The sequence below is a fragment of the Neofelis nebulosa genome, chromosome 8 (genome assembly GCF_028018385.1).
Source record: "Neofelis nebulosa isolate mNeoNeb1 chromosome 8, mNeoNeb1.pri, whole genome shotgun sequence".
Lineage (NCBI taxonomy): Eukaryota > Metazoa > Chordata > Mammalia > Carnivora > Felidae > Neofelis > Neofelis nebulosa.
Genome location: NC_080789.1, coordinates 114,730,337 through 114,746,574, shown reverse-complemented (window position 1 = coordinate 114,746,574; position 16,238 = coordinate 114,730,337). Strand labels below are relative to the sequence as shown.

Here is a 16,238-nt window from a genome sequence, read left to right as displayed (position 1 = left end):
AAAGGACAAGGTAAGAATTCAGAAAAATCGTGTTCTGCTTCCTCCTGTAACTCAAGCAAGCTACTTTCATAGTTAAAGCAAACTCCACTGTCACTCTCTCCCCCACTAAAAAAGTCCTGTATATAGAACACCCAGGAAGAAAAGGAGAAGAAGATGTGTTAAAAGAAACTTCCAAACATTGGTTTGGAGAAAGTGGCAAGATGCTCAATGGGTTAGATGGCACCTGGAAATATGGAACTATGATTTGCTGACTGAAAATGGAGTTGTTGGCTAACAGCCAGAGGAGGAGGAGTACGGAAGCACAACAAATTCTTGGAGGGTTTCTTTCATGACTGGTCACCTTCCTGGCTATATAAAATAAACAGAATCAAACCCTTTGTAGTCAACCCATGTCTTCAAGAACTCAATCAGTGAATAATGAAAAGTGTCTATACATTTGAAAGGTAAGAGGAATAATATGCAACTAAGAAACACACAATGAAAATGATCTGAAATGATAAATCTTTGGCAGAAAACATGCTAAAGAAGTGTGTAAATACGTCATTATTTGCAGTATAATTGAGGAATGTTTTCTTCCATCTGAAATTAAATTTTGCAATTTAAAACGATCTGATGAAAAGGCCATTTATTCAATAAGAAAGCTATTTCTTTACAACATTAATCATCTTAAACTCATGGTCTCTCCAGGGGGATAACCCCACTTTGCTTTTCCATTGATATTATCTTTAACAGGAAATAAATGACTATGCTAGAGTTGTATCCTCACTGATACTGTTAGATGGAACTTAGGAATATGACGGACTTTATGACTTCCCTATGGGCGTCATAATCACCAAACAATGGCATTTTCTTTGAGTGCGATGAAAACTACATTAATGAAAACAATCAGGCTGCAGTGTACCTCAGTGCTGATGGAATTCAAGGAAAAAGACTCATTTGTGAGTTGCTTACATAATTGGAAGATTTTGACTGATATTCACTACCGTAATGATGACAGACTTAATTTCCAGAATTTCACATAACAATTGTAGCATGTTGAGAAAAATGAATAATCCTTACTCTTTTAGACACCCAGATATGCATTAAGTATTTTTAATAATACTCTGAAATCTAACACTATTTGAAGTTATCGATTGAGTCTTTGCTCTGGCAAAAACTGTGTCATCAGAGGAATTCTTTATGCATCTTTGTGCATAGTGAAATACACATTTGCTACATATTTTAGTATTTTCCCTTTCCTCCCACGGCAGAGATGGCACACAGATGGCACCAGGACCTTGTCCTTCCATGGCAGACATCACTAATCCATCTCGCACACACGTTTGCTGAGCCCAGACCAGCTTTCTCAGCATGCCACTTCTGTGAACTGCCCAGTTCGTGCTCGGATGAAACCCATTTGTGATTCCTATCCCAGAAAGTAGCTCTACCTTCCTGGTTTAAAAAACTAGCTAAGTTCCATATATGCAACTGTATATGAAATGCTTTTTTATTACTATCAAAAATAGGTTTCTCCACAGGCTATTGTGAAATCAGATGTGATGTAGACATAACTAAAACACCATCAATCTTTTAGGTTCACACATGTAGAAGATAAAAGATGATTAAAGCAACGGTCAGTCTACTAATTTATAAAAGTCTGGGTGATACTTTTTATAAATATATTTTTATATGACGGGGCAAACCTGTAAGTACAGTAAGTTATTGATCGGTAAAATATTATTATCTGGGAGACTGATTACACTTCAACACTGCCCTTTTGCCACAGTGGTAGCTACCACAGCATCCAACACCTTCAAAGATTACCTAGGAAGTTTTGTTTATGTTCACATAAAACGTGAAATGATTTTGTTAATAAGGTAAGTCGAGTCAGCAAAAACATAGCTTCCGGTGCCATGCTTTGTAACGCCTTTGTCCTCAAGTCCATTCTCAAGCAGTCTTCCCCTGAAAGGGTAAGGTCCAGCTCTTAACATCCATCAGCCACAGTTGCCGTGATCGTTATTTCTTTCCATCAAAATAGTTGAATTGAAAGACCAAGGTTACTGAAAGCTTACTCAGGCGGCAGGGAAATAAACCCAAATATGACAGGAAGATTTCTCAGCTGCTTCTTCCATCCTTCACCTGGGGGCCATTTGCTTCTCGTGATGTGAAAGAAGCTGGCAGGCAGGAGCCCTGCACAGCTGCCTGCTCCACCCGGCCTGCCAGGGGCAACCTGCCGTCTACCGACCCACTGTGTCTTTTTCTCCTCACGATCTCTTCTCTCTTGAAGCCCAGGAAGCAACGACATGGACAAGGGAGACATGTGTTAGCTTCAGAAAAGGACTTGTGTAAAACGGAAAGGCAAAAATCTATCATATCTATTGTACATGCTGGATGTAAGCCGACTCTTTAATGTGAAAATAAAACACAAGACACCTGGGTAGCTCAGTCGGTTAAGCTTCCGACTCTTGATCTCGGCTCGGGTCTTGATCTCACAGTTCTTGAGTTGGAGCCTTTCATGGGGCTCTGCGCTGACAGTGTGGAGCCTGCTTGGGAGTCTCTCTCTCTCTCTCTCTCTCTCTCTCTTTCTCTCTCTGCCCCTCTCTTGTTCGCTCTCTCTGTCTCTCAAAATAAATAAGTGAACTAAAGAAAAAACATTTAATTTAAAAAAAGGTGAAAACAAAACACAAAGCTTCTTTCCAATTGCAGTCAAGTTGGGAGCTAATTCAAGTCGCTGAATTCTCTGCCTTTTCTACTACAGGAGCATAAAATCAACTAAGGGCAGAGGACCCTCCCTGCCCGCTGTCCCAGGTGTGCCACAAAACCAGCTGTCAGGCCAAGCTGATGGGATTGCTAAGGGGGAAGGGGCACGAAATGGGGGTCAGCCTACCCACTCGCACTGGTGGGGGATTTAACAGGATGTGGCATGCTTTCATACCTGTGAGATGGAGTGACGATGCTCTCACTGCTGGCCTCAAAGCACTAAGAGAGAGAAGATGGAAAAGAAATGACCTAATGGATGTGTAAGTGCTGTGTCATTCTGAAGAGTCCCCAAGGAGCTTCAGTAGCATTGATATTTTTTATTATTGTCATCCTCATCATCTTGTGTTTGGTAGACGTCAGAAAAGGCAGTTCTCTGGATTCAAACAATATGAAAGAGACTTAGATAAGGTGCAATATTGTCAAATTCACCTTTTAGTTAATTTCCAACTATCGCCTACTCCTGGTTTTCAATGTTGGCTCAGCATTCAGAATCAATTGTAGGCTTGGGTGTGTTAAAAACATACATTAAAACAAACAAACAAACAAAAAAACCAAAAATGATGTCATGCGAGCTTTATCCCAGGACTGGATGGGACCCAGTTGTTTTCTATTTTTAAAAATTCTCCCAGTAATTCTGATGCCTAGCCAAATGTGACAACCACGTGCACATGCACATGGTGATCCAGGGCGATTGTAGCCCCTCACATTCCCCTGAGGCCCCAAATTTCTTCCAAGCACAAGTCTGGGTAGAATGGGCAGTGATGCCATAAGATTCCATTGGCAGAGAATTTTCTTCTTCTTTTTTTATTTTTATTTTTTTTAACGTATTTACTTTTGAGAGAGAGACAGATTCAGAGACAGAGTGCAAACAGGGGCGGGGCAGAGAGAGAGAGAGAGAGACAGACAGACAGACAGAGAGACAGAATCCAAAGCAGGCTCCAGGCTCTGAGCTGTCAGCACAGAGCCTGATGCAGGGCGTGAACTCACAATGGTGAGATCGTGACCTGAGCCGAAGTCGGATGCTAAACTGACTGAGCCACCCAGGCGCCCCTCTTCTTCTTCTTTTTTAAAGTTTATTTATTTATTTTGAGAGAGAGTGGGAGAGAGAGACTCACAAGAAGGCTCTGCACTGCCAGCATGGAGCCCCATGTAGGGCTCGAACTCATGAACCGCAAGATCATGACCTGAGTGGAAATTAAGAGTCAGACACTTAACCGACTGAGCCACCCAGGCATCCCAACAGAGACTTTCCTTCTGCCTTGGCCTCTCTCTTCTTCCATTCCTCACCTTCCCAGGAAAAAACGGTGACCTGACTAATCCAAACGTTTCTCCTGCTCCCCATCCCACCTCCTCTTTCTTTAATTAATTCTGATGATGAGTTGGAACAGGAGCCACCTGAAGTGAGATGTTGGCTCCATTTCTCAGCATCTAATATCTGACATAATCACAATGTATAGTGTAATGGCTAATGAAACCCCGAACAAAATTTATTATACTAAAAGATAGAAGCGTGCATTTAAAATAAGTGCCCGAGATTACATTTTGCTGAATTCCAATTTTAAACTCAGCATTGAATTTATGTGGGGTTTTTTTTCCCCCAGGTAATGACTGCATTAGCAAAGGACGGATACTTTGATTCCTACTAATCCATTTCTCTTGGGTTAAAATGCTTTATTATTTTAAATTGTTTCTCTCAAACTTACCCAGTCGTTGGTGGGTGTAATTGTGACAGGGTTAATTCTAATCAGCTCAATTCTAGACAAAGATTTTTGTGACTCTGTAAACACTTGCTTTTTTTTTTTTTTAATCTAAGAACTCAGTTTAAATTAAATTAATCTTTACAAACTTTTGCTATTAAAATCCTCTCAGGTTGGTACAGGTAAGACCATCAAACTGATTGCTGACATCTAGAATGTTGTTGTTCTTTTCATTTCCCTTAAGTTTTTCAGCACGTTCATACAGTAATATTTCCCAGCTGGTAAGGGACCCAGCTTCTGGAAGAGGAAAAAGCAAGAAACACAGCCTAGCTCCCCAGCTGCATGTGATTACGTTATTCCCAACTCACAGGAAATGAACAATCATTTAGTCTTGACAGGTACATCCAGAAACTCCTGTCTTCCTTTTCAACCTGAAAAAAAAAAAAAATAAATAAAAATCAGGGTCTACAGAAGTTAAGCATTAGCCTTTAAAGTATGCTTCATATTTTTTGCCAATGTTATGAGGATATCTTGTGAAAGCTTTTGAAAACACTCTGGGAAAATGCTGCCAACAGCCTTAGAAACCTGGGAGGAAGAAAATAATCATCCAAAATACTTTCTGTTCATGAAGATATGTAACTTAGCGGTCCCTTGTGAGCTGGTGAAGTTTAGACATATGTGATGGTAATTGGGGTGCGACCCAAATGGCCTTTTTAGTAGACTATTAGACTTAACACAAAAGCAAAGATGTCAGCGATAAATGGCCCTCTGAATCAGTTCTAGGATGAACTAAAAGCAATTACAAATGTGTTAGGAAGGGTTTTTTCCCCCTTTATCCTGATGGATTTGTCCCTCGATTGAAAATATTTCCATTTTCTGAACACAGTTTTCCAATGGAGAAATGCAATCAACACGGCATAATACTCCCATTCGTCTTGCAGTTTAAAATTCACCAAGCACTTCCAGGGCCATTACTTACTCCTCGCCGCTGTCGCGTAATGGAGGCCGGCCTCCATTTTACAGATGACCAAGCAGAGACACCAGGGAGGCTCCGCAGGCTGCCTGGAGTCGCATTTCCCCGGTGGGAGCCTCGGGACAGACAGCTGGGTCTTTTGGCTCCTAGGCCAATACTGTTTAGTCTATCTAGCTGAGGATTTTAAAACATTTACTTCAGCTTAACTCACTTTGCCCCCTATTATGGTCCATTTGTGTATGTCAGTCTTTATCTCTGGACCTGAGTCAAACTTCACCCCTTCTCCCACCTCCTCTTGTTTCAGAAGGAAAAAAAAGAAAAAATCAAAGCCTAAATATGGAACACATGTGCTTCTCATCTGGGCTGTTTAGAGGGATTGGGGAAATGAGAACTGTCGTTGGCTCTTTGTCCTGATGTTTTGGCATGCCCTCACACCTGGGTCCCCCTGGCACCGCTACTGGCCCCAGTCTGAGCTGACCGCGCTCGGGATCAACGTCCGCGGTGTGCCTTTACTCAACTCTCAACATTTTGGCTTCTCTGTGTTTTGGAGGCTCGCTCTCCTGGTCCGTGAAAAACCTACCCTGGTCTCTATTCATGGTAGATTTGGGGGTGCGCGGTGCAAGGATAGTAGACGCCTTTCGCATAAAGACCTGGAATCCGCCGCCACCTCTCTGACCGGACTGCAGTGGGCAGCCATGACTCATGGTGAGGTCATGCATTCCCAGGCAAAGTTTATAGTAACCAGGAGGCTTAGCTATTTGCAGGTGCCCTACATACTGAGCATACTAATTCTAACTCACCTCCATGTTGCACTGGCATCTTTTGAAGTAGAACTTCATGGGGTGAACAGGAAGACTACAACATTTTTATTATAGTTGGCTTCCTTTGCTGAATTAGCGTTTATATTTTCCCAGTAGAAATCCCCAAATTGAAAATATAGAGGTGTCAGCTAACACCACTTTAGTTAAGGTTGTGTCAACATTTCCTATAAACCTTGTTTTTCTAGGGTTTATAACTAGACCATAAAAATTTGCTCAGCTCTGAAACTTGGCATAGAGAGTAAACCTGGGAGTGAATTTTGCAGAATCTGAAGAAGGAAAAATAAGTTCAGCTGTTTGGAACATGTGCCTGTTCTAAAATGGAACTGATTTTTAGATGCATTTTCTTTTTTGTGTGACTCAAATGGAACTTCGGTTAGAAAAAAAAAAGAACTCAAGATTATTTCATTAATATGGGCTAATTGCACTTGTTAATTTTGAGAGAAAAAGTTAATGATCGAGGTATTTAACTCAAACCCACTGACTGCATCTGCAGGTACAAGTTTTTGCAAAGCAGTTAGCTGTGCATAATAATGTGATGTGGCAAATCGTCTGCACACCTTTTAGTGCAGGAAATGACCAACACGCTTCGAAGGAAAGAATCCTTCTGATAAGAGGTTAATGGGCCATTTCAAAATGCTTACTCACTCAGGAGAGCATCCCTTTATTCGTCTTTACTTAGTCTGTAGTTCATGTTTATCGGATGCCCCCAAAAAGCAGTTCGTGTACCATTTGCATCAGGGAAAGAAACATCCAATCCCTCTGAACACCTAGTTTTTCCTGAAAGCGGAGCTGATACTCTGCATCCCTAGCAGCTCACTGCCCTTTTGCTGCCAGGGTATTGGTAATTGGAGGCCATTAGTCAACGTGTTGCTATATGCTTGTGATGCCCTGGGCTGCATTTGTCTGTCTGTCTCAGGCCATGAGCTCTGGAAAGATGGCCGCCACCACCCGTGACAGAAGCATCGTGGAGGAAAGGACAAAAGCGTTAGACTCAAAGCTAGCAGAACTGAGTTCTCGTGCCCCCTCTGGGCCCTTACTGACTCTGTGGACTCAGACTAGTCAGTCTGCCTGTCTGCCGATAACAACACCCTGCTAACCTAGTAGGCTTATTGAGAGAGTCCACTGAAAGCATTATATATAGCGAAGCAGGTTTTAGACTGTAAAGGGCCATCCAAATGTGAGGGGATGGCACCTACCTCAGCATCTGATATCCAAGGATGCCTACTTAAATGTTGTTAGTAATGCAAACTTTCAGCTGATTCATGTGGAAAGGCCCTGGGCTTCCCAGCATAAAAAGCCACAACAACGTGACTCAACCTCGGCTTTATTCCTTCCAATTGCTCTTTTCTTTCTTTTTCTTCTTTTTTTAATTTTTCAATGTTTATTTTTGAGAGAGAGAGAGAGAGAGCATGCGTATGCACAAGTTGGGGAGGGACAGAGAGCGAGGGGACAGAGGATCTGAAGCAGATTCTGTGCCGACAGCAGAAAGCTCAACACGGGGCTCGAACCCACGTGCCGTGAGATCATGACCTGAGCTGAAGTCAGGCGCTTAACCCACTGAGCCACTCAGGTGCCCCGTTCTTTTTTTTACCTACCTGTCACTGATCACTGACCACTTTTCTGAATGGAGAATGTTCCAGAGTCTTGGCTAGTCATTTCACATGGACATCGACCCAGTCTGGCCCAACACCACCTTTGATGTCACCTCATTCTGCCACTGCTCATCCCACCCCCACCCTGCAAACGCAACGGCGGATCCTTTCGTTAGTGGCGCAGAAACAATTTTTGGTACCTTCATCCACTCCCCCCGAGGGCTCTTTCCTCAAGGAGAAACATGCTACACGTCTCAGACACAAGTGATTTATGTTTGTTGTGGAGTTTTCTGGCAGGAGGATCCATGAAATGTCATTAGCATTGTCAGTCCTCAGAAGGGCCCACTTGGTTTAATGCTCTGTGGCCAGCATCTTAAAATTCTTAATCCATTTTATTTTTTTAAATTATTTTTATTTTTGCTAATCAAAACCTTTGTAGAAAATATCAGGAGGCTATCTTCTGAAGGTTCTTGGGCCTCAGAACTTAGGAAGCAGGACCCCTACGCCCATGATCCGTTAAGAAAGGACTACAGCAAAGTTCCACGGCCAGGCCATCCTCTGCTTCTCGGATGCTATGCCGAGTTGCAGGTCCTGTGCTCATGTTTCTAGGTTGAGGCCTGGCCTGTGGACTCACAGGCAAGGTCTGCAGGCCCCAAGCTTGGCCTTCAGAGGTGGCCTCGTGGGGCAAGTCTATTTTTTTTTTTAATGTTTATTTATTTTTGTTTTTTTTTTTTTTTTTTTTTTTTTTTAATTTATTTTTGGGACAGAGAGAGACAGAGCATGAACGGGGGAGGGGCAGATAGAGAGGGAGACACAGAATCGGAAACAGGCTCCAGGCTCCGAGCCATCAGCCCAGAGCCTGACGCGGGGCTCGAACTCACGGACCGCGAGATCGTGACCTGGCTGAAGTCGGACGCTTAACCGACTGCGCCACCCAGGCGCCCCAATGTTTATTTATTTTTGAGAGAGACAGAGCATGAGTGGGAGAAGGCAGAGAGAGAGGGAGACACAGAATCCGAAGCAGGCTTCAGATGTGGGGCTCGAACTCATGAACCGTGAGCTCATGACCTGAGCCAAAGTCAGATGCCTAGCTCACTGAGCCACCCAGGCGCCCCAGAGCAAGTCTATTTTTGAGGGCAGAGTCCGCCAGTTGATGTCCATCTTGGAGAGTACCACTTGGGGCAGATTCACATGGCAGTGGGCTGTGACTTCTACCAAGTAGATGAAGACATCACTAAGTTCCCCTTGAGAGGCTGCCTGTTCTCTGGGGGGCCCGGCTTGGGGGCCAGCCTCCTCACTGGGCTTCCACTGAAAGAGCTCTGCCTGCTCCCCTCCTTCCCCTCCCCCCAAGGCCAATGGGAGGTTCTGAGCCTGGTGAAACTGGCACCAGTCTCATTGAGCAGCAAACTCAGCACAGAGGCAGCAGTGTCCTCAAGCGTGGGCTCTGGGCTGAAGCTGAAGGGGTCAGGAGAAGTACTGCCATCTCCCCCTGTGTCCTCACACGTGTCCCCATTTGCCTGAGACATGCCTTGAACTTCGTAATGCATTAAAAACAATTTTTGTAATGTTTTATTTATTTTTGAGAGAGAGAGAGAGAGAGAGAGAGAGAGAGAGAGAGAGAGAGAGAGAGAATGAGTGGGGGACGGGCAGAGAGAGAGAGGGAGACACAGAGTCTGAAACAGGCTCCAGGCTCCGAGCCGGCAGCACAGAGCCTGACGCGGGGCTTGAGCTCAGGAACGATGAGATCATGACCTAGGCTGAAGTGGGATGCTTAACCAACTGAGCCACCCAGGTGCCCCTAACTTTGTAATGCATTTTAAACAAGTGTCCCCACATCTTCATTTTGGACTTGTCCCTATAAATTCTGTAACAGGTTCTGGTCCTGACCATTTCCTATCTAGCCCTACAAGCCTCAACCTGGAAGAAGCCTAGGGCTGAAAGTTTTGAGGTCACCTTTTCCAGGCAGTGGAGGGGTTTAGAGTGAGTCTTGCTGTCCCCAACCGAGGCTGGAGGCTGGCCGTCTCCTGCCCTAGAGCCCCCCACCACATCCCATGCCTACAGCCTGTAGGACTAGGTTTCTGCTGCAGGTCTGGGCTGAAACGAGAACCCTCTCAGCTGTCTTGGCAGGAGCCAGACTCCCTGCCTAGCATTTACAGCTCCTCTTCCAGAAGCCTGGATGCTGATGTGGGCATTTGTAGTTTCCAGCACGAAAGGGGTGCTGGGTACCTTGGAGCAGCCACAGTATGTAACCGAAGATGATCACTTCTGCATCTGTTTACCCAACCAAGCATAACCAGGCACTACGTGGGCACTGGGGACATGTCAGTAAGATAAAGATGTTCCTGCCTCCAGGGACGTTCACATTCTAGCGGGAGAAGTCAGACAGTGAACATAATCAATGATTATATTTGTGGGTTGAAAAATGAATGGTGCTCTGGAAAAGTAGGCAGCAGGGTCCGTTAAGGAAATGGGGGGTGGGGGTGGAGAGGACAGTTTGCATTAGGAAGGGAAAGTCTGATGCAAGATTTGAAGGGGTGGTGGATGTTAATTTCTGGGGGACAAGCATGCTGGGCACAGGGTGCAGCTAGTGCAAAAGGGGGGTGAGCATGGCTGAAGAGGGGGAGGCAGGAGGCCTTGTGGCTGGAGCCCTTGAGACGAGAGAGGTAGGAGGTGAGGCCAGGAGGGGGGGGCAGTGCCGAGGGCTGGGGTGTTGTCAAACCAGCTGGGAGCAGCAGAGTGACCAGATCTGTTCCAAAGGAATCTCCCTGGCTGCTGTTCCAGGCCAGACCATGGAAGGGCGAGTGTGGAAGCATTAAGACCTGTGCTCCTTCGAACATTGTAATTTAGGCTTGATACCCCGCCCCCAGGGGGCCTTAGGGCTGGTTCTGCCCTGGCTCCGCGGGGCTGTAGCCTCATCCCTTCCAGCTTCTTCCACACAGTCTGGTGGGGTGGAGCCCTCAGCTGCCTCTGTAGGGAAACCCACCCAAAAAAGAGGAGACCCAGGGCCTGGCAGGGCATCCCCTCTGACTACAGATTTTAAAAAAAGAAAAGGTTAGTTCTTCTCCCGGGGACTGCCTACCTCCACCGCCATGGAGGCGTGCAAGCTTCGTGCCACTGTGGACCCTGCAGGCCTGCAGTGCCTTCCCAGCCCTGTTTCCAGCAGCCCCACCCCTACTCTCGGGCTCACCCAGAAGCTTGCTTTCAAGTGAGTCTCCGTGGACATTAAGTCAGTAAAACACCTTTGCAGCCAGTATGCGAGGCACCCTCTGAGGTCAGAAAGCTCGCCTGGCAACACAGGGAAGTGGATGGTGCCTAATGGGCAGAGGGAGCGGCACCCACGGGGCACACCTGGCCGGCAGGTCACTGGTAAGCAGGGACGGAGGTGGCGTAAAGAAGTCCCGCCTGTCTCCTTTTGGTTCATCTCCCATCATCTTGGGTTTTTCCCCCCCAGTATGTTACTGTACATGTTAACGAAGATGAAACCTTTCACACAGATCCCGGACTGGGTCTGGAATCAAGTAAGCAAAGCGTCAACGTGAAAGCACTCTCCAAAAATCAGGTAGCATCATTATGGGGGAAAAGCAGACTCCAGCGGTCTCCCTTAGTGTTGGGAAATGTGCTGACTACCTTCCAAACAATTAAATCCCACCAAGCTGTTCAACTTATCCTGATCTAATAATCTGCCCAGACTCTCAAAGCACCGCCTCGCGGGGGCTGCTAGGACTTGGGCTCAGCTACACCTAACACTTTCTCCAGGGAGACGGGGCTGGGTGGTGGAGCAGGCTGGACACTGGGCCAAAAGTCCGAGCACTCGCTGTGTTCTGTAACCGGGGACGAGTCACTTAACCTCTCACAGGCTCAGTTTCCTTCCCTGTAAAATGTCCTATCTACCTCACAGGGTTTGGGTAGAGTCGTATGAAATAATGTATCCAAAAGTCAAGGCCATGCCAGTCAGACCCTTTAAAGACTAACCCACCTGCACGTGGAACCATAACTTTATGCTCATCAGCATCTTGTTCCCCCCAGTTCCAAGATTCAAAGGCAGATTGAGTATCGATATTTTAGGGACTTCCCTGCCTTACCTCTTTTTGTTTTGTTCTGTTTTTCAGGTGGTTTGTACGGTTAGAAAACAAAGAGGCCAGGTTGCTGTGTCACAGTGTGCATCGAGGCCTTTGAGTAATTTTAAATGTGAAACACCACGTCACAGGTCACTGCAGACCCACGCAGTAATGAACAGAGGCTACTGTGTCCCATAGATCAGCAGCAAGTGAGGAAAAGGAGAAAAAAACTCCAAGTTAAAACCTGAATCAATGGTGTTAGACAAGGGCTGCTCTGGGAGGTGATATGGGGTTCAATCATATAATAAGGGCTAGCCCACTAATTAGGGCTCAAAAACATTTTGCAGAGTAGCTTGTCCCCCACCCCCACCAGTTATGAGGTGTTTTCGGGGGCTGGGGGTGTGGAGAATTGACACATGGGGGTGTGGAGAATTGACACATCTTGGGATAGTTCTTCCTCGTCGGCGATTGCCTTATCTACAAGCCCACCAGTATGGCATCACAGAACCGCTGGAGGTGGGAGTCTCTCAGGGGGGTGCTGGCCACCTCGCTGGCTGAGGGGAGCACCCTGTAAAAATACCGCACTCTGAAGGGCTCAACTCTTGCGAGCAGGTTAGGAGGACTTCAACGCTCTCAGAATACACAGATGAGGAACAGAGAGGTATATTAGAAAGCATTCGCCGTGGAGCCCCATTGCCCTGGCTCCAGCCCTGGTTCCAGCACATACTATAAAATTCTCGTGTTGAGGCACCTGGGTGGCTCAGTGGGTTAAGCGTTCAACTTCAGCTCAGGTCATGATCTCACGGTTTGTGAGTTCAAGCCCCATGTCAGGCTCTGTGCTGACAGCTCAGAGCCTGGAGCCTGCTTCGGATTCTGTGTCTCCAGCTCTCTCTGCCCCTCCCCTGCTCTTGCTGTCTCTCTCTCTCTCTCTCTCTCTCAAGTTAAATAAACATTAGAAAAGAAAAAAAAATTCCTGTGTGATTGCTCAGGTTCCCTGATTCCTCACCTGTGAATAGGGCCTCAGCAGTGGGGTCCGGTGAGCTTTAGAGAGGACATCGGGTGCAGGAGCTTCTGGCATAGGCACAGCCAACATATCTTGAGTGCTTCCCTTGTGCCAAGTACCGTGCTAATCACCTTCACATGGGTTATTTTATTCCTTTCTCCAATCACTCTGGGAGCTAGGTGTCAATCCTACCTTCATTCGTCAGAAGAACCTACTTTTAGAGTAGCCTAAATTGTCCCCACTCTACATCTTTGGTCTACCAAAGTCCTGTTTTGGTTAATAAAAATCTTTCCTTTCAGTTAAGAATGCCCAAATGGAAATGTCTCTGTCTTCCTCGGCGTCCACATGGCCATAAAAGGATATCCCCTGGATACAGAATTCAGGAGGGATTCCTCTCTTGGGTGTGTGATGTTATGTTCTGGCTCTGGAAACGAAGGAATGTTCACTTAGCTAGTAAGTAACATAAGGTAAGTGCTTTACAGGTATTATACATAGATCATCAAAAACAACTTTCAAGACAGGCTGTTACCCACCATCTCCAATTACAGACGAGGAGACCAGGGCACTGGAAGGTTAAAGTGATATGCCCAAAGTCACACAGCCGATTAATGGCAGAAATGGGGCTCAGGCTCAGGCAGCTCTTCCTCACTGCCATTATCTGCCACCCTGGAGGGCACTCAACAGAGCATTTGCACTCCTTCCATCCCACCTACCTTCCTAAGTGCCTGGGCCCCTGGCTACACTGGTACTAAAAGGCCCCAGAAAACATGTCACGTACATGCATCAGAACTGCAGGCCAGATCCAAAATGCATGGGGCCTACATTATGGGGAACAGAGCAAAGAAAATTGAAAAAGGTGAACTTCCTACTTGTGACTTTTAACACAGGAGCAAAACCTGATTTGAAAATATTTTATTTTCCTAATACTTTGCTAGAAGTAGCCTATCTCTGAAGGCGGGGTTATATATATTATATATATATATACACACATATATATATGTATATATATTATATATTATATATTATATATTATATATTATATATTATATATTATATATTATATATTATATATTATATATATAATATATTTACAAGTATAATATATTTACAAGTATAATATATATACAAGTAATATATATATATATATATATATACATACACACACACATATATATATATATGTATATATATATATATATATATATTACTTTGGGTTATAATAAAGAATATCTTGACTACAAATTTGGTCTTGAGACATCATTTAAAATGAATGTCTGCTCACATATCCAGAATCAAGACTTTAGTTTCTGGTAGAAAACTGGACACTTAGCTTCCCCTACTAAATTGACATCCTTTGTGCCAGCCTTTTAACACTCTCTGAGGGTCTAGTGGCCTAATAAAATCATCGCTGTGATGATGTACTACATACTAATGGAAATCAAGGTGATTTTATTAAGAGACATTTTGCTTTATATAAGGAGTTAGATGGTACAAGTAATTTAAGATAACAAAGGTCTTCATTTTGTTACAGAATTGGCTCGCACTGCTGATTCAGCTTTGGAACGGGTACATGTTGAACATGGAAGGCAGGCAGAGGGCATTTGAACGTCACCTAGAGCCCAGGTCCCTCTGAAGTCAACGGGAGTCCTGTCTGCCCCATCATTATGGTGTTAATGGCATTTCTTTGGCCATTAGCATGTGCTGCCCGTCACTGCAAAATGCTAATAACTGCACCTCTCTGGGGTTCCCCTGAGTAAGGGGTCTGGGAAAATTTATCTCCAGTTTCCAAATCAGACTGTCCCAGGCCCCCTGTAGCAACTGTGTTTTTCCCGATGTTCTCTTACATGTCACAAGGTTCTCAGAAAAAGCATTGATTCCCAGGGAACTGAAGCAAAGGGAGGGTTTGCCTTCTGGAAAGATCCTGCTTGCTTGTGGAAAAGTCATCCTCAGGCTATGACCAAGCCAGGGCTCGAGACTGTGTCAAACCAGAAGCCACGGGGAGTGTGGGGATGTGGGACGGGGATACCAGGCCTGGGAGAAGCAGCCAAGAGAACGAGGTTCACAGTTTACTGAGGTCTGATCCAGAAAAGGTCAGGCAGATGTGGAGGGAGCAGCGGCCAGTTTTCAGAGAGCAGGCCAGCAGTGGGTCATAGATCAGGGACTCACTGATGGCCACAGGATTTTATAGAGGGAGTCTGCTCACTGATCCTGCTGTTCACCCTTTTGTTATGTATCCTGCTTGGGGAGGGGAGCAGGGGAAGCTGCCTTCTCCCAGGTACCACAGGGCTTGTGATATGTCCCCTCCTCTTGGGGGTGGGTCCTTACTCAGGGTGGCACTGATCACTGTGGCCTTTAGAAAACCACCCTTCACAGCTCTTATAGCCCTGGCACAGCTCTACTCAGCCAGAGGATCCCAGGCCTGGAAAGAATCTGGAGGGAAGATGGACACTTCCCTCTTCCTCTCGAGGTAAGAGCTAACCTTAGGACAGAACAGTCTTGAGAGGCCAGACAGGTAGATAAGTCAGGCCTGTCAGGAAGACAGCCCTCCTTTCCCAAACTTTACACATCAAGGGCTCCCAAGGCTCTGGGTTTTCAAGCTCAGGCCCTTGTCCCTCCTGTCCCTTCTGACCAGGTTCAAGAGGAACCCCAGAACCTAGTAAGTGGGTCTAGAGTTGGTTTTGCTGCCATAGCCAAGTAGTGTGAGCCGTCCTTGGCTTCCATGGACTTAGTCAAAATGGATTTCCATGCCTTGAACGTTCTGTGTAGCATTCCAAGTCACAGCCTCGGATCTGCCTTCTGGTTCAGTGACGTGCGCCTCAGCCACGTAGCAAATATTGTTTTACAAGTCCGTAATTAACGGCTGTCATTCTCATTTCTGTAGTTCCTGTGTGGTGCTTTTACAAACCTTTGCAACTGCTGTTTTTAATGTATTCTTTTTTAATGGTTTCTACATCCTATCCTGTATTTTTAAAATGTTTATTTTATAGTCTCTTCCAAGTGTTCAATCTGTGTAGTTTTTGTTTCTCCCATACTGATCTGGCTCTGCGTGCAGGTGAGATTTTCTGGTACAAGCTCATCTTCAGTAGAGGGCATCGTTCTGTGGGGACCAGCCAATGTGCCACGGGCTGTGAGGTGTCTGCCCTAGTTCTGTGCAGGCATCCACGGGACATCAAGCACTCTTCAGTTTGGAGCATTTTGTTCCTCGGTCAGGGAGTCCCAATCCCTGTGTATAATGTAAATTCAGATCCTACCCCAGAGCATGAAGTAAAAGGTTGGCTTTTAATTTTTTTCTTTTAATGTTTATTCATTCTTGAGAGATAGAGTGTGAGGGGGGAGGGGCAGAGAGACAGAGAGA

At 45.5% G+C, this 16,238-nt stretch overlaps 1 long non-coding RNA gene and 1 pseudogene across 2 annotated transcripts in view; both read right to left on the bottom strand.

Moving 5' to 3' along the window:
- Positions 1-610: 610 nt before the first annotated feature.
- The window catches only part of LOC131483438 (uncharacterized), a 35,221-nt gene continuing 19,593 nt past the window's right edge, over positions 611-16,238 (bottom strand). Inside the window, exons 2-5 of one of the 2 annotated variants that reach the window (XR_009247677.1) lie at positions 4,586-4,867; positions 3,855-3,923; positions 2,915-3,112; positions 611-2,619 (exon numbers count right to left, since the gene is read on the bottom strand). This is a non-coding gene — a long non-coding RNA (uncharacterized LOC131483438). Of the gene's footprint in view, positions 2,620-2,914; positions 3,113-3,854; positions 4,868-16,238 lie in introns of both variants that reach the window. The other variant, XR_009247676.1, reaches the window with a different exon arrangement.
- LOC131483436 (dCTP pyrophosphatase 1-like) lies at positions 4,877-9,348 on the bottom strand (annotated as a pseudogene).